This window comes from Capricornis sumatraensis, chromosome 10 (genome assembly GCF_032405125.1).
Source record: "Capricornis sumatraensis isolate serow.1 chromosome 10, serow.2, whole genome shotgun sequence".
NCBI lineage: Eukaryota > Metazoa > Chordata > Mammalia > Artiodactyla > Bovidae > Capricornis > Capricornis sumatraensis.
In genome coordinates, this window is record NC_091078.1 from 9,985,560 (window position 1) to 10,010,371 (window position 24,812).

Genomic DNA, 24,812 nt, shown 5'->3' on the forward strand with positions numbered 1-24,812 from the left:
TGCAGCCTACATGCTTTACAACAGGTGGAAGCTGTTACAGTGGGCCTACTCAATTTTGCTGAGCAATGCAGAAAAACACCGCTTAGTGGCCATGAGGTTCAGGAATGGGCTGATTAAAATGCCATACCCTGGTGTTTCTGCCTGTCCTACAGCCCTACTGCTGCTGGGCTAACAGAAGGTCAAGTGGACTGAGCAAGCAACAACTGATACAGGAAACCCACTGTCTCAACCTGTGAACCAAGAGACTAGCTTAAGTCACAGAGCTTGTCATTAAATATTTCAGGAGCAGTCAGCACAGGGCGTACCTACATCATGTTAACCCAGAGCAAACTATTTAACATCATTGCAGTTCAACTGTTGACCACCCAAGTATCATTGCCAGCTAACGATCAGGAGAATAACTCACTTTTGCTCTTGCCACAGGATCTATCCCCAGGGGAACATATTGTAAGTGGCCCCAGGACTAAAACTGGCAGGGAAGTCCCAGGTGTTTTGGGTTTGCTGCCCTGTGGGGATTAAGACTAGAAAGGACCTTACAGATTTCATCTGGACCCTGGTAAGAAGACTAAGAAATTAATCTCGGTCCCCTACTAGAGAAAGGCACCATTCATCTTGTGTTCTGTTACCCAGCCCCCCTCCGGTGTTTGACACTGGCTGAAGAGGACAGAGGCTGGACAGCATAATGGTACTGCAGCCCAGGACAAAATCATAGTCAAGCATGTTAATATATTACAGTGCTCTTACTGCTTGTCTTTTGCTTAATGGTCAGGATCTTCCCTGCAATGAGTCTGTTAGACATCTTATATTTCATGTCTGGTCTGAGTGGAGGGCTCTGTTTGCAGACAGAGCAATAATGATGACCTCAGCCCAAAATGAGCCTGATGGCTGGGTCTGCAGCGATATGCTGCTGTTGTCCTCAGGAATCCCATGAAAAATTGACTGGATAAATGCCTGTCTCCAAAGGCTGCTACCTTTTGGACTCAGTATTCACTAGCTGTGGTTGTCTGTGTTGCATTAGTGGTATCTGTTTGTGGTACACCTCTATATACCTGAGCCAGGTAAGGTGCAGAAGAGGGGTTGACCAAGATATCAAGGGGTATGAAGGTTATGTAGGGGTGGAGTGTATGGTCAGCCCATTCAAGATGGCTGTTCTCTTGCTTCCTCTACACTTCCCTGCTCGACCAGTCCCTGCTCCACTCACAGGTCTATCCAGTCCTCTTAAATATAGGGCTTAGTTAGTTAACTACCCACATGCTGGCTGCTGCCCTAGCTGCAGGTTTCCCTGGTAACAGATAAGCCCTACTGACATCAATTCCCCCAGTGAATCATAGGGAGACACTTTGACACTTCTTCCCAGTGTCAAAAATTGCTGCCATTTCCTATCTGCTATAAATGATGGCATGTCACTCTAGGAGTTTCTGTTTTGAAAATGTAAGATGCCCTGTCGTGCCTTTCTTGCTATCTCTCCCTCTTACTTCAATCTTAAGGCAAGGCATCTGCAAGGCACAAAGGCCTGTGAGGTCCATCCCAACAGCAGTGGGCAGATTGTTTGGTTTTGGTCTCTGGGAACTGTCAGGGGAGGTCTGGTATTGAGGCCTTCTGCCAGAGCATTCACAGACTCCCTTCTGCTCTGTTCTGGGTGCTGAGCTCTTTGCTTCTAAAACCATAACAAGGGCAGGAAAAAGGAGACATGGCCATCAGAAGAAGTAAGATTCCACTGTTTCCCCCCTGACCCGTCAAGCAGAGGGCAATGTCTCTGAGGCCAAATCTTGGGGGTTTGATTTATACCTTTCATCTCATCCTTGCAAACTAGGTGCAAATTCAGAGCAACTGTCCACACCAGGCTAGGAGTGGCTCCTCCATTGGTTGGCTAGAATGGAGGGCTCCTCATATAGTATTGCTTATCTTGTCCTTTCATTTCCTTAAATTTGACATCTTAGCATTTCCCATTTTTTGATTTTTAGGGGAAATAGTGATCTGCCTTCATTTCACTACCCAGAGTACTCAAGTCCTCATGTATACAGGCATTCCTTAAAACATTTCTCCCTCTGCCAAGAGCTGGGATCCAAATGAAAAAATCACCTTCTCTGGCTCAGATGGCTTTCCTGGTTTAGGCATGGATTGCAATTCATACCTTCAGTGAATTCATGCCTTCAGTGGGCACGTGCCCACTTGATATGACTATAAGCTCATCTCTTATGTACAGATGTTCAGAAATAAGCAGTCACGATGTCCTGAAGAAACACACCTGAGTTAGAATCAACACTCTTTCTTCAGGCTGTATTGGGAGAAACACTTTTCTGTTGAGGCTGAATTTCCATTCCTTTCAGAATGGAACACAGGGTCTTGCAAACCATCTGAAGCAGGATCATAGGTTTTTGGATACAAATGACTCTTTCACAGACTCAGATATACCCCAAACCACTGTCTTCCTACCTTTTGTAGAACAACAGTTCTCAACCAGGGATAATTGTGTCTCAGCCCCAACCAAGTATGAGCCCAACGAACTGAGATGATTAGGTTATCCCAAGGGGTAGGGGAGGCTGGATTTGGGGCAGAGTTTGTATGGGCTCCTAGGGCTCTCAAACCCAAGATCCTGGTAACCAATGTACCTCTGTTTCATAATAACTTATTTCAGAACTTACCAGAGAAATGATCTGTTCTTGTACCTTGGAGAAAAGGAATAAACGAATAAGCCACATGCCCAACCAGCCTGATCCCTCATTATTTATGCACATTCCTTCTTGACCATCCATTCAAATGAGCCTGTACCACTCAGCCACTCAAGGCCACATGTATTCTCAAGGGATGAACGTTAACTACTAGGATTTGAGTAAATGCTGTCTCAAACACCCCAAAGGGAAGCAAGAGAAACATGTCTTCTTGAGAGTTCAAGAAAGGTTGTGGGGGGTGGTTTGGTACAAAGGTACAAAGAACCCCCAACAACTGGTGGCCCAGTGGTTAGGATTCCTGGGTTTCACAGCTGTGGTCTGGGTTCAATTCCTGGTCAGGGAACTGAGATCCCATAAGCCACATGGTACAGCCAAAAAAAGAAAAACAAGTCTTCTCCCCAGTACCCTCTTTGAAGTCCCTGTAACCCATAGCTTATTGTTTCTTTCTTTTGTTTTTGGCCATGGAGCAAGGTATGGGGGATCCTAGATCCTGACCAGCAATGGAACCCCTATCTCCTGCATTACAAGCAGGAAGTCTTAACCACTGGACCACCAGGGAAGCTCCCCCATAGCTTATTGGGTACTATAACATTTATAAAAAACCTGATCTGTAATAAGTTGCTTACTTTATTTGTTGGTAGTCTGAATATGGCTTCCTCTGCTGCTGCTGCTGCTAAGTCGCTTCAGTCGTGTCCGACTCTGTGTGGCCCCGTAGACAGCAGCCCACCATGCTCCTCCGTCCCTGGGAATCTCCAACCAAGAATACTGGAGTGGGTTGCCATTTCCTTCTCCAATGCATGAAAGCGAAAAGTGAAAGTGAAGTCACTCAGTTGTGTCTGACTCTTCACAACCCAAGAGACTGTAGCCTACCAGGCTCCTCCATCCATGGGATTTTCCAGGTAAGAGTACTGGAGTGGGTTGCCATTGCCTTCTCCAATGGCTTCCTCTAAATTAACTATTTTCTTTCTAGCTGTGTATTTGATCACTAGATGCATTTCCCCCCCTTTTTTATATGAACTATTCCATTCAAAATTATTCTACCAGTCCATAAGTTGTCCTGTGTCAAAGCCATCTGCAACAGTAGTGCAAAAAAGGAATCCTGGTCTGAAACTGGCAATATGGGTATTATTTTATCCAGAGTGCACATAGTATATACTGTTCATTATTCTCTAGTGTTGACTATAGTCATCAAGGACAACATCCCATAATCAAACTGACCCTGTTGCTTACATTCTCTACAATGTCCTCATGTGACTTCATTTTCTACTGTGAGATGAATATCCAGTCCAGGTCCCTTCCCCATCAGTGAATGCACCAAACCAAGCTTTCCTCCATTGGTAAATTTATTTTTTTTAATCCTTCACATTGTATGGTAGAACTTGTAAAAATTGTTTAGAAAAATACTTGATATAAAATATTGATTCAAAATTGCTAGCCCAGATTATCTCTTTACTTTGATCCTGAGAGATAATGAAAGAGGAATTAGAGCATACTTGGATTCTAGTTTCTAGAATGCAAAGATTTCTTTTTTTTCAAACTGAAATATATTTGACATAGAGCACTGTGTATATTTCAGATGTACAACATATTAATTTCATATATTTATGCATTGTAATATGATTGCCATTGTAGTGATAATAAGCACCTCTATCATAAGAGAGTTATAATTTCTTTTTAGTAGATGGAATATTAGGTTCTAGTCTCTTAGTTTCATTACAATAGGATATTGTCTATATTCACTAGGTATTTGATCTCTAGGACATATTTACTACTTGTTGCAAGTTTGTACACTAAAAAAATATTCTAACTCTTCTCTCTGTCATCCCCTAGTAACCATTTACTCTGTTTTTTGAATTTGTTCTTTTCTAGATTCCATGTATAAGTGATATCTTAGAGTATTTTTCTTTCTCGGTCTGACTTATTTTAGCTAGCCTAATGTCCTCAAGATCCATCTATGTTATTGCAAATGGCAGGATATACTTCTTTTTCATGGCTGAATAATATTCCTTTGCACATATGTGTATCAATTCAGTTTAGCTGATCAGTTGCTTCCGACTCTTTGAGACCCCATAAACTGCAGCATGCCAGGACTCCCTGTCCATCACCGAATCCTGGAGTTTACTCAAACTCATATCCATTGAGTCAGTGATGCCATCCAGCCATCTCATTCTCTGTTGTCCCCTTCTCCTTCCGCTTTCAATCTGTCCCAGCATCAGGGTCTTTTCAAATGAGTCAGCTCTTCCCATCAGGTGGCCAAAGTATTGGAGTTTTAGCTTCAACATCAGTCCTTCCAATGAATATTCAGGACTGATTTCCTTTAGGAGGGACTGGTTGGATCTCCTTGCAGTCCAAGGGACTCTCAACAGTCTTCTCCAACACCACAGTTCAAAAGCATAAATTCTTTGGTGCTCAGCTTTCTTCACAGTCCAACTCTCATATCCATATATGACTACTGGTAAAAGCATACCCTTGTCTAAACGGATCTTTGTTGGCAAAGTAATGTCTCAGCTTTTAAGTATGCTGTCTAGGTTGGTCATAACTTTCTTGCAAGGAGCAAGCATCTTTTAATTTCATGGCTACAATCACCATCTGCAGTGATTTTGGAGCCCCCCAAAATAAAGTCTCTCACTGTTTCCATTGTTTCCCCATCTATTTCCCATGAAGTGATGGGACCTGATGCCATGATCTTCGTTTTTGGAATGTTGAGCTTTAAGCCAACTTTTTCACTCTCCTCTTTCACTTTCATCAAGAGGCTCTTTAGTTCTTCTTTGTTTTCTGCCATAAAAATGGTGTCATCCTCCTATCCGAGGTTGTTGATATTTCTCCTGGCAATCTTGATTTCAGTATGTGCCCTTTCCAGCCCAGCGTTTCTCATGATGTACTCTTCATATCAGTGAAATAAGCAGGGTGACAAAATACAGCCTTGACGTACTCCTTTTCCTAGTTGGAACCAGTCTGTCGTTCCATGTCCAGATCTAACTGTGCTTCCTGACCTGCATACAGATTTCTCAGGAGGCAGGTCAGGTGGTCTGGTATTCCCATCTCTTTCAGAATTTTCCACAGTTTGTTGTGATCCACACAGTCAAAGACTTTGGTGTAGTTAATAAAGCAGAAATAGATGTTTTTCTGGAACTCTCATGCTTTTTTGATGATCCAGCGGATGTTGGCAATTTGATCTCTCCTCTGCTTTTTCTAAGTCCAGCTGGAACATCTGGAAGTTCATGGTTCACATATTGTTGAAGCCTGGCTTGGATAATTTTGAGCATTATTTTCCTAGCATGTGAGATGAGCGCAGTTGTGTGGTAGTTTGAACATTCTTTGGCATTGCCTTTCTTTGGGATTGGAATGAAAACTGACATTTTCCAGTCCTGTGGCCACTGCTGAGTTTTCCAAATTTGCTGACATATTGAGTGCAGCACTCTCACAGCATCATCTTTTAGGATCTGAAATAGCTCAACTGGAATTCCATCACTTCCTCTAGCTTTGTTCATAGTGATGCTTCCTAAGGCCCACTTGACTTTCCAGGATGTCTGGCTCTAGGTGAGTGATCACACCAAGGTGGTTAGCTAGGTCATAGAGATCATTTTGTGTATTCTTCTGTGTATTCTTGCCACCTCTTCTTAATATTTTCTGCTTCTGTTAGGTCCATACCATTTCTGTCCTTTATTGAGCCCATCTTTGCATGAAATATTCCCTTGGTATCTCTAATTTTCTTGACGAGATCTCTAGTTTTTCCCATTTTATTGTTTCCCTCTATTTCTTTGCATTGATCACTGAGGAAGGCTTTCTTATCTCTCCTTGCCATTCTTTAGAACTCTGCATTCAAATGGGTATATCTTTCCTTTTTTCCATTGCCTTTAGCTTTTCTTCTTTTCTCAGCTATTTGTAAGGCCTCCTCAGACAACCATTTTGCTTCTTTTTTTTTCTTGGGGATGGTCTTGATCACTGCCTCCTGAACAATGTTACAAACCTCCATCCACAGTTCTTCATGTACTCTCTCAGATCTAACCCCTTGAATCTATTTGTCATTTCCACTGTATAATAGTAAGGGATTTGATTTAGGTCTTACTTGAATGGTCTAGTGGTTTTCCCTACATTTTTCAATTTAAGTCTGAATTTGGCAAGAAGAATTTATGATCTGAGCCACAGTGAACTCCTGGTCTTATTTTTGCTGACTGTATAGAGTTTTTACATCTTTGGCTGCAAAGAATATCAATCTGATTTTGGTATTGATATACAAGCAGGTCTAGTGGTGATGAATTATCTGTTTTTATTTGTCTAGGAAAGACATTATCTCTTTCTTTGAAAAGATTATTGTTTTGGGGTAAAGTATGCTTGGTTTAAATTTTTTTCTTTTGGTGCTTTGAATATATTATGGCCTTTCTCCTGAACTGCAAAGTTTTGCTGAAAAATTTGCTGATAGTATTATGGGAGTACTCTTATATATGACAAGTAGCTTTTCCATTGCTACTTTCAAAATTCTCTTTGTTCTTGATTTGATAATTTAATTATAATATGTCTCAGAGTAATCTGCTTTGGGTTGATGCTATTTGGTGTCATTTGAGATTTATTAGTTTCATTGTCCATTTTTCCTCCCAAGATTTGGGAAGTTTTCAGCCATTTTCTCCTTAAATATACTGCTCCTTTTTCTTTCTCTTCTATCTCTGAGACTCCCATAATGTGTACCACAGTTCCTTGATGGTATTTCATAAATCATGCAAGATTTTCTTAAGAGAAAATATTAAGAACAAGTGAGAATTCAAATTATACTAGAGAAAAAAGAGTAAAGAATGTGAAAAATATAGGAAGATTGTGGGTAAAAATATAAGATAAAGGAGGCTTGTGAAATCAAGAATTGACTCTAGAGAAATAAATTCATTGAATTGAAAATAAGAAAGGATGAGGTGGTGGAGAGAATAGGTTAGGGAAAAAACAGCAAATGATAAGTGAGAAGAAAGCATATATTCAAAGAAATGAAGAATATGGAAGTATTCATACATAGAAACATCACAATATAAATAGAGAAAAGAGGAAGAAAATAAAAATGTGAAAAACACTAAAATTGCCAAAATGTTCATCAATAAAAACACAAAGCAATAGAAGACCTATAACACTGTATAAGCATAAAGGGAAGAAGAGATGATGCGAGAAGCAAAAATGATATATAAACACAAAAAGAATATGTGAACAAATGTCATCTCTACAGATAACTAGCCCAGATTAGTAAACGATGAAGAAATAGGTAAACAATAATGGAAGAGATGTTAAAGGAAACAGGGTAAATATAAAACCTAGAGAAGACTGCATTCCTATGATGAATAAAATGGACCTAAGGACAGTAAAGAGAGGTCAAGAATTCGAGGATGGCAGTGATGTACGCCAATTATTTCTCAATGAAACAAAAATATATCAAAGACCCAGAGAGATGTTATGGGGAGGGAGGTGGGAGGGGGGTTCATGTTTGGGAACGCATATACACCCGTGCTGGATTCATGTCAATGTATGGCAAAACCTATACAGTATTGTAAAGTAAAATAAAGTAAAAATAAAAATTTAAAAATAAATAAATAAATAAATAAAACCAGCTTGAAAAAAAAAAAGATTTAGGGAATTGAAAGGAAATTATAATGTTTTCTGTGCACAGGAAAATGCAGAAATGAATTCAAAGAGCAAAAATAGTGTAAGAGAACACAAGTGAAAGCAAAGCAATTGAAAAAATAAACCCATGTGAGGCTATCAAAGGGGGTAGTTCAAGAAATAAAATCTCATGGGTTGAAGAGCCTGGTGGGCTGCAGCCCAAGGGGTCACAAGGAGTCAGACACCACTGAGCTACTTCACTTTCACTTTTCACTTTCATGCATTGGAGAAGGAAATGGCAACCCACTCCAGTGTTCTTGCCTGGAGAATCCCAGGGACGAGGGAGCCTGGTGGGCTGCTGTCTATGGGGTTGCACAGAGTCGGACACAACTATGACTTAGCAGCAGCAGCCACAGCAGCTCAAGAAATGACAGAGATGCCAAAGAGAATTAAAATGAGCTACAAATAAAGGGTGTCAAGCAATTAGAATATAAATAGTAGACTCTTATGGGTCAGGCACACTTCTAAACAATTTACCTGTAGTAATTTATTTAATCTTCACACAACTTTATGAGAGAATTAGATTTATTCCCATTTTACAGATAGGAATGCTGAAGCAAAAAGAGAACAAATATCTTGCCCAAGGTCATACATCTAGTAAGTGATAGAGCCGAGGTTTAATCCAGAAAACCTGTCTTAGAAACAGCTCTTCTAACACTGTGCTATGACAACTCAAAGAAAAGAGAATGGAATAAAGTCAGAGAAAAAAATTTTTTTCAGTGGAGACATGTGGGTGAGAAAAGGAAGCATGAAAAAGACTAAGAAAAGGTGTGCAATGTGGTAAAAGTAAATAAATAAAACAATGCTGGGAAAAATGAAAGAAAACAGAACAATGATAACCGATGAAAAAAGACAACATATATAGAAAAAACTGAGAAAAATGTGACAATGAACATCAAAGGAGAAAAAAAAATTTCAGAAGTCTGTCTTCATTGTTCCCTGTAGGAGCTGAAGCAGAAGTGGCTCATGTGAAAGCAATTCCTTTCCCTCAGTGCAGGTGGGAAGCGAATAAGAGGCTACAGCTGTGAGGAGTGCATCCCAGGTGGTCAGTGATAAAGGATCCTCCTGCTAATGCAGGAGACCCGAGGTTCATTCCCTGGGTCAGGAAGATTCCCTGGAGAAGGAAATGGCAACCCACTCCAGGATTCTTTCCTGAAAAACCCTATAGACAGAGGAGAGGCCTAGCAGGCTACAGCCCATGAGATTGCAGAGTCAGACACAACTTAGTGACTAAACAGCAGCAGCAGCAGCTGGTGAGGAAGTGTCAGCCCTATACTCGTAAGGAACAGGTGGTGGTCACATTTCCCATGTGATTATCATATTACCTGCACTGCCCATTAGGTGCTCTTGGGTGAATCTCTGAGATGGTGTTAAGACAATGGACAAATTATTTGCTGCAGCAAATTATTCTATTACTGATTTATTTGGACAGCTGCCAAGGGAAATAACCCTGTAGGGACACAGACTTTTCCAGAAATAAACATGGCATTCACAGAAAACCAGGGATAAGAAACAGGAATGGAAATCAATTCTGATGAAACAATAAGTTAACTAGTAACTTTCAGCATATCAACCTGATAGAATACAATGCAGTATTTTAAATTATGATTTACAAAGACAATATACATATGAAAATGACATATTAGTGTTAATAACAAAACATAAAATAGGTTCTAAAGTCTTGTTTAAATGTGGATTGCGATTATTTCAGAGTAAACATCCATGTGATTAGAGACAAAGGGAAATGTATAATATTTCTGATTGTAGATGATCCATAATTTGTTCAATTAAAACATTCTTTATGGGCCATGAGGAAGGGATAGAGTTGTAGTTTGGGGTTAGCAGATGCAAACTATTATATATTGCATAGGGAGATATATTCAATACCTGTGATAAACCATGATGGAAAGTAGGGAAAAAGAATGTGTGTGTGTACATACACACACACACACACACACACATATATACACACACGTGTATATATATATATATATAGCTGAATTCCTTTGCTATACAGCAGAAATGAATACAACACTGTAAACTCAATACACTTTAATTTTAAAAAAGCCCTTAAGTGATATGGTCTCTTACATAAAAAAAATAATAGAAAGAAAAAAAACAAAACAGTGTATTTACCAAATACTTCTATCATGAAAAATATCATTTTCCTCTGATATCATTAGTGGCACTGTCTAAATTACATGAGTAGAAACGCTGTATTACAAACCATGAAATAAAATAGTATCTTTAAAAAGTAAATAATAAAAATATCTTTAACCATGAAAGTACTAAGTTAACTGGCATTACATTTCCTTTCAAAACTAAAGCAAAAACCATTGGTAAATAATTTATCTCTAATAGAAGGTAGCATATTAATTCACTTAAAAGCCCAACATTTTACTGATATTCTGTTCTGAAAAGAATTAGAATATGAAAATTTGCACAAAGGACATGAAAAACATTTTGAATATGCCTACTTTAATGACTTTTGGTGAACAGTTTGGGATGATAGCAGACCACCCTATTTCTAAGCCTCATTTTTGCCAGTGATAGCAGGTAAGTTACAATCCAAATGCCAGGATTTTTTCATCTTTGTTTATGGACTAGGATATTTGCCCACCATATACATCTAGTGGTGTGCTGGCAAAGTAGCTCATCGAAGTAAAAAGTACTTCTTCATAGTGTTTTCAAATTTTCATGCATTTAATCTACAAATGGATTAATGACCAGCTTTTAAAATTTCTGAATGTGTCCTTCAGTTCAGTTCATTTCGGTAGCTCAGTTGTGTCCGACTCTTTGCGACCCCATGAATCGCAGCACGCCAGGCCTCCCTGTCCATCACCAACTCCCGGAGTTCACTCAGACTCATGTCCATTGAGTCAGTGATGCCATCCAGCCATCTCATCCTCTGTCGTCCCCTTCTCCTCCTGCCCCCAATCCCTCCCAGCATCAGGGTCTTTTCCAATGAGTCAACTCTTTGCATGAGGTGGCCAAAGTACTGGAGTTTCAGCTTTAGCATCATTCCTTCCCAAAGAAATCCCAAGGCTGATCTCCTTTAGGATGGACTGGTTGGATTTCCTTGCAGTCCAAGGGACTCTCAAGAGTCTTCTCCAACACCACAGTTCAAAAGCATCAATTCTTCGGTGCTCAGCCTTCTTCACAGTCCAACTCTCACATCCATACATGACTACTGGAAAAGCCATAGCCTTAACTAGATGGGCCTTAGTCGGTAAAGTAATGTTTCTGCTTTTGAATATGCTATCTAGGTTGGTCATAACTTTTCTTCCAAGGAGCAAGTGTCTTTTAATTTCATGGCCTTAAGAGCTACTATTTGCCAACTCCCCAGAACACTGCTGCTTCAAAAAGAAAATAGGTATCATGGATTTTCCAGGTTTTCTTCTCCTTTCTGAGTTCACAGAAAAGTCTGGTTATACCAACCACTTTAAATTTTAAAAAATCCGTGTGTCTTTTTTGGAGAAATGTCTATTCAGTTCTTTGGCCCAGTTTTTGATTGGGTTGTTTATTTTTCTTGAATTGAGCTGCAGGCGTTGCTTGTATATTTTTGAGATTAGTTGTTTGTCAGTTGCTTCATTTGCTATTATTTTCTCCCATTCCAAACGCTGTCTTTTCACCTTGCTTATAGTTTCCTTTGTTGTGCAGAAGCTTTTAATTTTAATTAGATCCCATTTGTTTATTTTTGCTTTTATTTCCAGGATTCTGGGAGGTGGATTATAGAGGATCCTGCTGTGATTTATGTTGGAGAATGTTTTGCCTATGTTCTCCTCTAGGGGTTTTATAGTTTCTGGTCTTACATTTAGATCTTTAATCCATTTTGAGTTTATTTTTGTGTATGGTGTTAGAAAGTGTTCTAGTTTCATTCTTTTACAAGTGGTTGGCCAGTTTTCCCAGCACCACTTGTTAAAGAGATTGTCTTTACTCCATTGTATATTCTTGCCTCCTTTGTCGAAGATAAGGTGTCCATAGGTGTGTGGACTTATATCTGGGCTTTCTATTTTGTTCCATTGATCTATATTTCTGTCTTTGTGTCAGTACCACACTGTCTTGATGACTGCAGCTTTGTAGTAGAGCCTGAAGTCAGGCATATTGATTCCTCCAGTTCCATTCTTCTTTCTCAAGATCACTTTGGCTATTTGAGGTTTTTTTGTATTTCCATACAAATTGTGAAATTATTTATTCTAGCTCTGTGAAAAATACCTAAATAGACGTTTCTCTGAAGAAGACATAAGGATGGCTAACAAACACATGGAAAGATGCTCAACATCACTCATTATCAGAGAAACGCAAATCAAGACCACAATGAGGTACCATTTCACGCCAGTCAGAATGGCTGTGATCCCAAAGTCTGCAAGCAATAAATGCTGGAGAGGGTGTGGAGAAAAGGGAACCCTCCTACACTGTTGGTGGGAATGCAAACTAGTACAGCCACTATGGAGAACAGTGTGGAGATTCCTTAAAAAACTACAAATAGAACTGCCTTATGACCCAGCAATCCCACTGCTGGGCATACACACTAAGGAAACTAGAATTGAAAGAGACACGTTGTACCCCAGTGTTCATCACAGCACTGTTTATAATAGCCAGAACATGGAAGCAACCTAGATGTCCATCAGCAGACGAATGGATAAGAAAGCTGTGGTACATATACACTATGGAGTATTACTCAGCCATTAAAAAGAATACATTTGAATCAGTTCTAATGAGGTGGATGAAACTGGAGCCTATTATACAGAGTGAAGTAAGCCAGAAAGAAAAACACCAATACAGTATACTAACACATATATATGGAATTTAGAAAGATGGTAATGATAACCCTGTATGTGAGACAGCAAAAGAGACACAGATGTATAGAACAGAATTTTGGACTCTGTGGGAGAGGGAGAGGATGGGATGATTTGGGAGAATGGCATTGAAACATGTATACTATCATGTAAGAAATGAATCACTAGTCTAGGTTCAATATAGGATACAGGATGCTTGGGGCTGGTGCACTGGGATGACCCAGAGAGATGATACAGGGAGGGTGGTGGGAGGGGGGTTCAGGGTTGGGAACTCATGTACACCTGTGGTGGATTCATGTCAATGTATGGCAAAACCAATACAGTATTGCAAAGTAAAAAAAAAAAAATTAAATAACAAAAATCAATTTTAAAAAGTTAAAAAAATTAAAAATAATCCAAGGATGATATGATTATTGAATATTTGAGCATATTGTAAAAGAATCTTCAGCTGATCAGAAAGCATTCTTCGAGGTCTTAATCTATGTGAGCAGAGTTTCTTTTCAAGTGAGATTTATGCTATTCACATGCATGATAACTCCAAATAAATGAACGGACTTTTACTAACTTGAGAAACGTAATGTATTATGTGCTGCCTACTTCCATTCACTAGTCACTGCATGCTGTGCGACCTCACCAAAGCTGTTAAGCCAGGTACTCCTGCCAAAAATTAAACTACCTTGACAGGTTATTGACACAATTGTCCACAATGGGTCAAGACCTCATGCTCCTTTTAGGAAATATTGTGACCCCCAAATTGAATCATGTCTCATTCACATAATATGCATCTATTCACATAATATGCATCTAAGTTTTGCCTTTTGGACAGAAAAGAATAGAAAATACATTCAATCAATAATATGCTCTATCCCATGACTTTCTCTCAATTTGTTTAGTCTATTACTTTGTGTTCTGATGCTTCAGCTTCTACCTCCCCCAGCCTATAGCCTATTGTTGTGTTAATGGGTGTCTATCTTCACTTGACCTGGTATCTCCTCATAGGCAAGAGCATACAAAACACAAAATAGGTTTCAAACTGTGATAAGATTTCACTGAAACAAGAGGACACAGTTACCAATACATTCTACTGGGCCAAAAATTATTCCAGTTTCCTCTTGCTGCATTTGGAGTCAAGTCTAAACAAAGTGACTCCTTTGACCCAAGTATTTATCTTTTGTTTTTGTTTTAATTTTGCATTTTTGTACAATTTTAAAGGTTAGTTTCCTCTCACAGGTATTACACAATGGCTGTATTCCGCACGTTGTACAACACAACCTTGAGCCTATCTTACATCCAGCAGTTTCTACCTCCAATTCCCACACCTCTATATTGCCCTCACCCCTCTCCCGACTGATAACCAAGAGGTAAGGATGGGCAGAGAGGCAGAAGCCAGGGAGGTGGCACAGTTTGCCTATAACCACCCCCCAGTCCTTCTCAAGTCAATTCAGAATTCTCTGCAGCAAAAAATGCCCCCCTTGGGCTTAATTAGATCTAGTTGTTTTTCTTATTTGCAGTAAAAACAGGCCGCCCTAAACTCCCTTGATAAGAATGACCAGGCATGGTCTTTGTACTGGAGAGCTGTTTGCTCACTATTGTGTAACTGTTTATATTTCAGAAACTGCCAGGAATTGGGGAGATTTTCAGTAACAGGAGAAAGATCTTAGCAGGAGCCTGAGCTGCATGCTGTTGACAGCTGTGGCTTTGTTTTCAGGCGTGCTGTCCCATATACTCAGTTGGGAAGAGAGGTGAGACTTGGGGATCTATTCAGAAAGGGCCTTTGTCCCCGGGAACAAAGGAAAGAGTGGCTGGTTTCCTGTCTGGAGGAGGGGTATTCATCACCCCTTTCCATGAGCCTGTGGTTCATTCAGGCCTCATTCCAACTTCTGAAGTACAGATTTCATTTAAAATTTTCTTTCCAGTAGTGAGTCAATAAAATCAACTAAGCATTCATAGGCCTTTGGTCTAAAAATTTACAAGCTGAAAGTGCAAGTTCTGGGGTCAGATGACATTTTACATGAGTGAATTTCAGCACCAGTGTTCCTGATCTCAGAGGGAGAGCAGTGAGTGGTCCTGAAGGGATATCTTAGTTCCCTGCCCAAGGATGGAACCTGGGTGGACTGGATGAAACCCCAGGAATCCTAGTCAACACACTCTCAGGGGCTAGAGGCTAGAAGCAAAGTGACTATGGCTCTTTACCCCATTTGAAAGCAAGAATGTTTCAAGGAGGCAAAAACTGTAAATAGATTTTTAAAAAGTTTATTATTAAAGACACAGCACAATGTATGGCAGAGCACACAGAGAAACAGGTTGTTTATTTAAGACAGAAGCAAGGCAGAAATACACCCCCAGAAAGAAAGGGTATGAGCATCCTCTCTAATGAGGAGGAGTGCAGTAAGGCAGAGCTAAGCAGAGACACACATCCGTGGTGGAGTGTGGGCATTCCGGATGAGGGGGAGAGCAGTAAAGATGTGACATAATATAGATGTGTCTTGTATAAGACAGTCGTTTAGGGTCTTTGCTACCTTTGGCCAATTATCTTGTTAATATCTTCACACCTGACTGGTCCATGGACCCTCAAAAGGTGCATGTGAAACTGTTTTCTAAGATCCCAATGCAGAGGCCTATGGGTACATGTCCATAGTTATTATAGGGTGGAGCCCCCTCCCTTTTCAACCCCCAAGAATCCTTCCTAAGCATGTGTAGACAGGGAAGTCATTGTTGAACTCAGGAGTGGACACCTTATCTCTTTGCTTGTGCAGAGCTCAGCTTTTACCACTAGCTTTGTCCTTGGAGTGTCTGGGTGTGAACAGAGCTTGAATTTTACTTGACTTGACAAACACCAGGGGTCCGGCCCAGAGGCACCCTGTCTCCTACCTTACTAAGTGCAGGTTCCCTTCCTCTCTGTGTCTTTGTTTCCATGTCTGTGAAATGGGAAGGGTTTGACTAGATTATCCCTGAGGCAGAGTGAAGATGAACATCCCTTGTACTTCAAGGCAGGAAGAGGTTGGGGGATGAATCTGAACATGGCTGGGCACCTACCGGGGTCCAGCCCCGGTTGGATCCAGGGATACCCTCAGGGGAGATGGCGCTGGGGAGAGAGAGAGAGAGAGAGAGAGAGAGAGAGAGAGAGAGAGAGAGAGAGAGAGAGAGAATGTTGCAGTTAAGAAAATAAAGGAGAGAAAGAGGTTGATATTCCTTAGTTTATGCAGAAAGCCAATAAAGCCCCAGCACAGAATTTGCTCTGTTCACGTAGGCCACAGGCGCCTTCTCGGTGTAGCGAAGGCACCCCACCTTGGGCACCTTCTCAAGAGGGTCTTAGAAGCCCGGGCAGGAAAGTGAACTCAGAGGGCCCCTGCGCTCCAGAGAGTCAACCTGAAAAAGAGAGAAAAAGAAAGAAAAAAGAATGACATGGGGAGACCAACCTTCAGTGAGCATGGCCCGTAACTTTATTTTTCAAAGGAGCTTATATACTTTAAGCTGTACATAGAGAATAATGGAAGATGCAGAGTCATGCAGGGTCAGCAGGCCTGACCCTTATCGAGACCAGGCTTTCTTTCTGCATACCTATCTGTATATACAGGTCTTAGGTGATTTACATCATCTTCTGGCCAGGAGGCTTGTTAACATTTTATGACCCTTTTTTCTGATAAAGCTCAGTCAACCAGGAAACTTATTTTCTCTAAAAGTGTTTTTTATCTAAAGTCTGGCGCCACTCTCAGAAAATACTAAATAAAGTTACATTCTTCATAGATCAAGGGTACATTGGGTTACAACAAGGAGAGAGAATTTATTAGCTCAAGGTCTAATGTCATTAATGCCAAGGCTACTACTAATTTTTTCTATATATCAACTATATTAATCAATGTACTCCCAGGCATACAACGAATAAGACATATGAAAACTCAGCAGCAAGCATTGGCTCAACAATGAAACCCTTCACTAGTACTATTCTAATAATTTTAACTCCTCGAAAGGTTTTATTTAAGCTTCCCGTGCCTCTCGCAGTTGAGAGGCTGTAAACAATCACAAGTGTAGTTGTAAAAGTCCGGATAAACCTGTCAGGCAAGTTAGAGAGCCATCAGAGGGGTTTGAATGGAAACACTCCTATTATGCCCAGGAGACTTATTAACTAGAGCCCTAAGCTGATTTTCTTCAGAGAAAGGTAGTCGGGGATAGCCCCCCATTGGTATCAGAGGAGTTGGTGGAAGGCATAAAATAGTAAGACAGACAGACTCTGATTTTGGGGTAGATGCTCGAGCAGGTCCACGGGGTCCCTCGAGTCCTGATTCACTTTTGCCTGTCAGGTCTCTTCCTTATGACCTTTGTCATGGGTGGGATCTCCCGTGCTGGCTCCCGGCAGGCACCATTTCTGCCTGAAACTTTAGAAGGGATTAAAATTGTAAAGATGGCACATTCTCTGATGAACCATCCACAGTGACACTTTCATGGGAAGAAAGAGATCCTGGGTGGTCAAGGTCAAGTGTGAGGAGATTCTACTGGGTGTAAGGCCACTCAATATGGCCAGAGAAGCTAGTACCTCCCTCCCAGCAAAGGGCAGCAACGATGGCCTCCAAGCCCCAGAGATACAGATTGCATTGCTGAGAGGATTCTGGGGTTTGGGGAGAGGTCCAAACAGGGCTCTACCTGGGGGAGGCATCAATAGAAGGGATTTGAAACCATGGGAGAGAATGAGCCCAGGCCTAGAGTAAGTGCAAGGAGAGAAGGGAGCCAGAGGTGAGGCTCCTGCTCCCCTCTGTGAAGTGTCAGAAGAGGAGGAGAGACAAGTGAAGGAGGCCAAAGGATAAGAAGATTGAAGACAGGAAATGAAAGGCCAGGAGGAGTCAGTGACCACTGGGGTCAAATGCAGCCCATGTTTGGTGGAGGTGGAGGGCTAGACACCTGTCTTGTTGAGGAGAAGGCACTGGATTTTGCAAAAGGGTCATCTTGGAGACCTCCTTTTGGCCTTGCCCCTGAGTCAGCAGTCTGCCCCTCTTTTTTGTGACAAGACTTCCTGGTGTGAAGCCAGTTTCAAACTTTATTCTGATGGAGGAGTTCCATAGAAGGCCTGCCTTCTGGCCTCATCTCATAGCTCAGTGGAGAAGTCACGAGCAGCCAAGGGTCACCTTTTCATTGGAATGTTGGCAGCACACAGCCCTGGCATTGCCCTCTTCCTCCCCGGGGGGCTCAGAACTCACAGATCCTGAGGCGCATCTCAGCGCAGGCTCTGTTGTTCTAGCTGCCATCCCGATAGATCTCTATGCAGCTCTCTGGGCCTTTGTCAGTGACCCTGTTGTTGGGCTCATGGGAGGCCCAGAGAGAATAGACAAGGAGCTCCCCTGTGGGGTAGATGCCCTCATTCCTGGTGTCAGTCATGCTCAGGAAAGCAGCCTTGTTCTGGGCTGTGGCCAGCTGAGTCAAGGCCTCGTTCTCAGCTGCAGAACATGGGGAGGGCAACTGTTCCCTGGCCTGTGTGCAGATCTGCTGGGCAGCCTGAAATCTTGAAGACCTTCTCCCCGACACTCCGGCCATCAGGGAAGAGCACTGCTAGGGGAAGAGGAGAGTCAGGCTGGGGATGTGGCAGCATCTAGGCTTTGTGTTCCAACTGGAGTCTCCAGCCTCCCATCCGGGTGCCAGGGCACCAGATGGGAAGAAAGTGAGGCACTTGGTTCAGAGCAGCTCTGGCTCCACGATGTGCCCTGAGTGGTGCTGTGGTCTCTAGGTACAGCTGAGGACCCCAGAACTCAGGTGCTTACTTAGGAGGCCTAAAGTTGCCCAGCTGTCAAATGTAGATGAGAATCAGACCTTACTGTATGTGACACTAAAACTCCCATATGCACTTTCTGTTCCTCCCCCTATTGTATGCCAGAATCGGGGTTTTAATCAGTGTGTAAATAGTTAGGGCTTTGGCAGGGAAATGACACTGTAGAGACCAGGGCAGTTCCTGAGAGTGAGGAAAATACCAAACAAACAGGCAGCTCACTCTCACCCTTGGATGGTGACTGGGCATGTGGAGTTGTCTGAGCGGTTCTGTGCTATGTGAAGGAGTCAGGAGAAAAGGGAGGACGGGGGTGCATCTGAGAGCAGCCAAATGCTCACCTCTGCACCGGGGGCAGTCCAGTGTTGGCTTCCATATGTTCACAGGTGATGCTATAGCCAGTCAGCCTCCCTGAACCACTGGGCAGGGGATGATGGCATCTGTGAGCTGTATGTGGGAGTGGGAGTGCAGGGTGGGATCAGCTTTGAAGAGAGCCCTGTCTAGGCCTCAGAAGGTCATGTGTTCAGCCCACTCTGGCAGTGGCAACCCAGGAGACAAGGGAAAATCACTTCCCTTTTCAGAGTCTCAGTCCTTATTTCTAAGGTAGAGGTACATTACATAACAGCATGCCCTATGTGACGTGTTAAGTATCTCTTTTTATTCCATCCTATCCATACCGCTCTGACTTCCAGGGTCTGCATGGAAATCTTCAGGGCTCCTAAGAGGGCTCACTGGACTGGTTCTGAACCCAGGCTGTACCCTGACCCAATGCCCTTTTCCTCTGAGTAGCTTCAACAAGCAATTGGGGACCAGATTTTCCACAGAAGTCAGGATGGCACCCAGTCAGCCCTGGACAAGGTCAGTGCAAGCTCGTGTGCCATGATTGGTTACATCCCATGCATCTGGGTGTGTGTGCATGTGCATGCGTGAATATATCCATGTGTCCATCTGGTGTACATGGTCGACTCAAGGTCCATCATGATATGTGTGCATATGCGTGCATGTGTGTTCATGTATGTAGATGCTGTCAACTGAGTTATGGTGTTTAGGTACACATGTGTAGCCCACACATATGCCTAAGTTCTCCTTTGTTTGTATCAGTCTGCATGAAGGAGTAAATAGATGTGCAGATATGCTTGTGCAAGGAGGAAGACAAACTGCTGGAAATTCTCATCCTACTACTTCAGTACATAGTTGACTTTAGTCCTTAGGAGCCAACCGTTTGTCTCACGCAATTAGGCCCCTTTATGCTCTGCTGCTGCTGCTGCTAAGTCACTTTCGTCGTGTCCGACTCTAGGTGACCCCATAGACGGCAGCCCACCAGGCACCCCTGTCCCTGGGATTCTCCAGGGAAGAACACTGGAGTGGGTTGCCATTTCCCTCTCCAAAGCATGAAAGTGAAAACTGAAAGTGAAGTTGCTCAGTCATGTCCGACTCTTAGCAACCCTGTGGACTGCAGCCCACCAGGCTCCTTCAGAAAACTGTTCCTTTTTCTGATCAAAGAGGTTTGATAAGTGATGTGCATTCAAAACTGTCATCAGGCAGAGCAGAGAAGGAGGAGGGACAGTTAATAGAGAGTCCCAGGGCACAGGGCACTCAGGTGTGTTCTCCAGGAGGCCTCTGTGTGCTTAGAATCCAGGCTTAGGGAAGAATCTCTGCTTTAAGTACCCAGGGAGATGCAGGAACAGTCCAGCACTGGCCAGATATTGGAGGCAGCCTGCTCCTGCCAGACTTCAGGGCATCTTTAGGGTGAGACACTTGGTGGCCACACACCAGGGTCAGGACCCTGCAGACTTGAACCCCACATGAAGCATCCCACCCCCACTCTCAGGATCATGTCTGAATTCTCTGCTGTCCTGGGCTGTGTGGCTGCTTCTCTGGGCGTTTGCATACCTGGCCCCACAGAGGGAAGAAACGCATCGCGGGTTGGGTGACCCCTTTTCTGTCATAGGAATCCACCCAGAGTAGGCTGGAGTGAAGCTCTGCTGAACTGATGACATGGACCACATCCTCCTCCTTATCCCGTGCATCTACTTGAGCTCCTGGAGCACGTGGGGCACAGCTCTGTCCCAGCCCTGTCCTTAGCCCCACTCCTACCCCAGGTCTAGGTCCAGTCCCAGCCATGGCCCCAGCAAGTCGAATTTAGACCCAGCCCAGCGAACTGCAAGCCAAGCCCAGACAGACCCTATCTGAGGTCCACCCTCAGGGCCAGCTCAGGGTCAGGTCTAGGAACTCACCTTTCTCATACTGAGAGGAGACATTCTGGAGGCATTGTAGCTGTCCCTCTAAGATCACAAACTGATGCCTGAGAGCATTGATCTGTGGAGAAGAGAGAGGCTGAGTGAAGATGGGTCCAGCATAGCCTGGGGTCACTCAGAGCTCAGGCCTCAGGGAAGGGTGTCCAGGTGCAACCCATATTGGAGGTAGGGTAAGGAGTTGGGACAGAACCATAGGAGGCCCACCTCTGCTGACATAGCTTGCCTCTGCTGCCCATGGGATTCTCTTGTAAATAGTATCCCCTGAGAAGATCCCTGCACCTTACGGACACTGAACCAGATGACATTTTAATTCCAAATTCTAGGAATCTGATATAACTTCCGTGTGTGTGTGTGTGTGTGTGTGTGTGTGTGTGCGTGTGTGTGTGTGTGTGTGTGTGTTTGGGAGGGGGGTAGCATGGTTATTTGAAGTTCAAGGTTATCTGATGAATTGGAAAGGGAGGTTTGCTTGTCCCAAAGATCAGAAGGAAAAATTGCTCAGGTTGCCCTCCAGTGAGTCATAGAAGCTAAGACCAGTGTCCACCTCACTGTCCATCTGTTATTCTTTCCTGCTTCCACTCCCACCTGTAACTAGGGGGCATGCCTGAGAAGAGGGACTGAGCTGAAGAAGGTCTACTCCCTACCGCACACCCTAGTGGGGGTCTCCAGGGCTTCCTTACCTGGGACTACAGTCTCTCCCTTTGCTCCTTTTTCTCCATGATCACCCCTGACCCCCTTTAGTCTTGGGAGGCCCCTGGCACCTGAAGGTCCCTGTGGACTGATGGCTCCAGCAGGCCCTGGGATCAGAAAAGAATCGTTGCATGTGTTCTGGGCACATTTTCCAGCATTTTCACCTCCCCCAGTACATGGACTGTCATACCCCCAGCAATACACCCTCCCCCTGTACAAATGTCCCTCAGTGCCTGGATCCTCTCCTTGCAGCCTCTTCGTACACTGTCGAACAACCCAACAACCAGCCTTCCCTGGATACAGACAGTCCATGCTACTTGCACCACTCTCTCCCTAGAGACAGACAGTTCCCAGAGCCCAACGCTGGCTCTTGCCCTGTAATGCCAGCTCTGACCTGGTGGCTGGTGATGGTGAGCACAGGGAATGTGAGCCCAGCCCCATGACCATTGCTCATCTTCTATGCCAGCACTTCCAGGGGCTCCAGGCTCACCAGGGGCACCTCTGTCTCCTTTGAGATCTGCAGGGCCTGGAGAACCCTGCATGCCTGGGGCACCCACTCCTCCTGAGGAAGGAAGACATTGGAGAAACATGCCTGAGAGTGCACTCAGCAGGTACCATTTCCTCAGCAGTGCAGCTTGTCACCCACAGCTCCAGGTGAGAGAGCAAGAGAGCGACCTGGGAGACTGCTCCTGCCTGCTTGGTCTCCTATAGGAAATTCAGTCAGTGTGGCAATAAGGGGGGAGAGGCCCAGGCCAGGCCTACCAGGCATGGAGTTTCCAGGCTTTCCAGGCACTGTGCACATACCCTGGTCCCCACCAGGGCTGCCAACATCACCCCTCCCTTCTCCCTCCCTTACCTGCCACATACCACCCTCCTACCTTTGGGCCCAGGTTCTCCTTTGGGGCCCGGTGTGCCTGGAGGTCCCATGCTGGGAGGAAGAGCCTCTCTTCCAGCTGCACCAGGCATACATGTAGGCTCTGGGAAAAAGGACCAGCCCAGTCAGTGACACTGAACCTCCTTGGAAGTGGAAGTGCATAAATGATGGGGCTGTAATAGAAGTCAGACAGGCAGCCTCCCCCTAAAGATGTTGCCCTCACTCTCCACCCTCCCCAGGAGCTCCAGCCTTCCCTGAAATAACCCCGTGCCACTTCGAGAATGACCTTCCTCTTCCTGGAGTAGAATCTGTGCACGCCTACTGCCATGGCCTAGTGGCAGCACATCATCTGCAGACACCTGCATTCCATGCCCAGCTGCTCACCAGGCCTCCCTTTGGTCCAGGTTCTCCAGCAGAGCCATTATCCCCTTAGGCCCAATAGGGCCAGCTGGTCCAGGCATTCCTGCTCATCCTGCTAGTCCTGGTGACCTTGTGACAAAAAAAGAGATGTACATAAAGCTGATGCTGGCCCAGGAGGAGCCAACTGCCTGCATAGTCAGGGCCCTGGCATTCCTTCAGGGTTCTGTAGGGTGTATACACTCCCCTCCACCTGACTGGTCCAGTGGTGATCCAGGAAATGCGTGTCCATATCCCCATTTACAGATGAAGAAACAGGCTTGCAGAGTTGGAGGCAGATCCAAACCAAGATCCACCTGACTGCGTACAATGCACTTGCTCCTGCCCCAAGGCCACAGTATTTATGATAGGTAAGTCTGTCAGCTTTTACCCTTGACCATGGACCCCCTGCCCTCCACCTTCTGAGAACCAAAGTTTATGTCAGAAACGACACCTGACACTAATCACCAGAGGAATATAAATCAAAAGCACAATGAGCTGTCACTGCATACCTTTAGAATGGCTATGATGAAAAAGATAGCAAATAACAGTGTTGGAGAAGGTGGAGAAAAGAAAATCTTTGTGCACTGTTAGTGGGAACGTAGGCTTCCCTGGTGGCTCAGAAGGTAAAGAATTTGCCTATAATACACGAGACCCAAATTCAGTCCCTGGGTTTGGAAGATCCCCTGGAGAAGGGAATGGCTGCCCACTCCAGCATTCTTGCCTGGAGAATTCCATGAACAGAGGACCCTGATGAGCTATAGTCCATGCAGTAGCAAGAAGTAGATATGACTGAGCGACTGCACCTAGTGGAAATGTAAATTGATACAGCCACTGTGGAGAACAGTATGAAGTTGCTCAAAAATTAAAAATAGGTCTACTATACTTTCCAGCAATTCCACCTCTGAGTATTTAAGCAAAGAACATGAAAACACTAATTCAAAAAGATATTGAAATCTCAAGTTCATCACAGCATTGTTTACAGGAGCCAAGATATGGAGGCAACCTAGAGTCTAAGAATCTGTGGATCAATGAATGGATGGAGAAAATGCAGTTTGTATATACAGTGGAACATTATTCAGCCATAAAAAGTAATGGAATCTTGCAATCTGCAACGACATGGACAAACCCTGAGGGCTTATAAGTGGTTATAAGTGGAATAAGTCAGGCAGGAAAATACAGGTATCATAGGATCTTATATTTGGAATCTAAAAAACAAACGAACAAAAGCAGGACACACATAGATGCAGAGAACAGATTGATGGTTGCTACAGGTGGGGTTGGGAAGTGAACAGAATGGATAAATATAGGCAAAAGGCACAAACTTCCTGGTATAAAATAAATGAGTCCGAGGAATGCAATGTACAGCAAGGTTACTATAGTTAATAATACTGGGTTGCATGCTTAAAAGTTGCTTAGGGAGTAGATTTTTAAAGTCCTCATCACACACACACAAATTGATGTGTGTTGATGGATTTTGACATGTCTTATTGTACAATCACTTCACAATATATACAAACATAAAATCATTATGTTGTATACCTGAAACTAATATATTTTCAGTCATTTATATTTTAATAAAAAGAAGAGAAAAAGCTATGTAACATGCTCTTGAAAGTACAGAAAATAGACTAAATTATAACATACCATTAAGTGATAGAAGGATGTTATAAACATCTATTCAATATGATTCTCTTCATCCACAGACTGGATGTCTTATGCATGTGCACATGTAAA

The 24,812-nt window shown here is 43.3% G+C and overlaps 1 pseudogene; it reads right to left on the reverse strand.

The window, feature by feature from the left end:
• Window positions 1–18,289: 18,289 nt before the first annotated feature.
• LOC138087298 (pulmonary surfactant-associated protein D-like) lies at window positions 18,290–22,732 on the reverse strand (annotated as a pseudogene).
• Window positions 22,733–24,812: the final 2,080 nt, after the last annotated feature.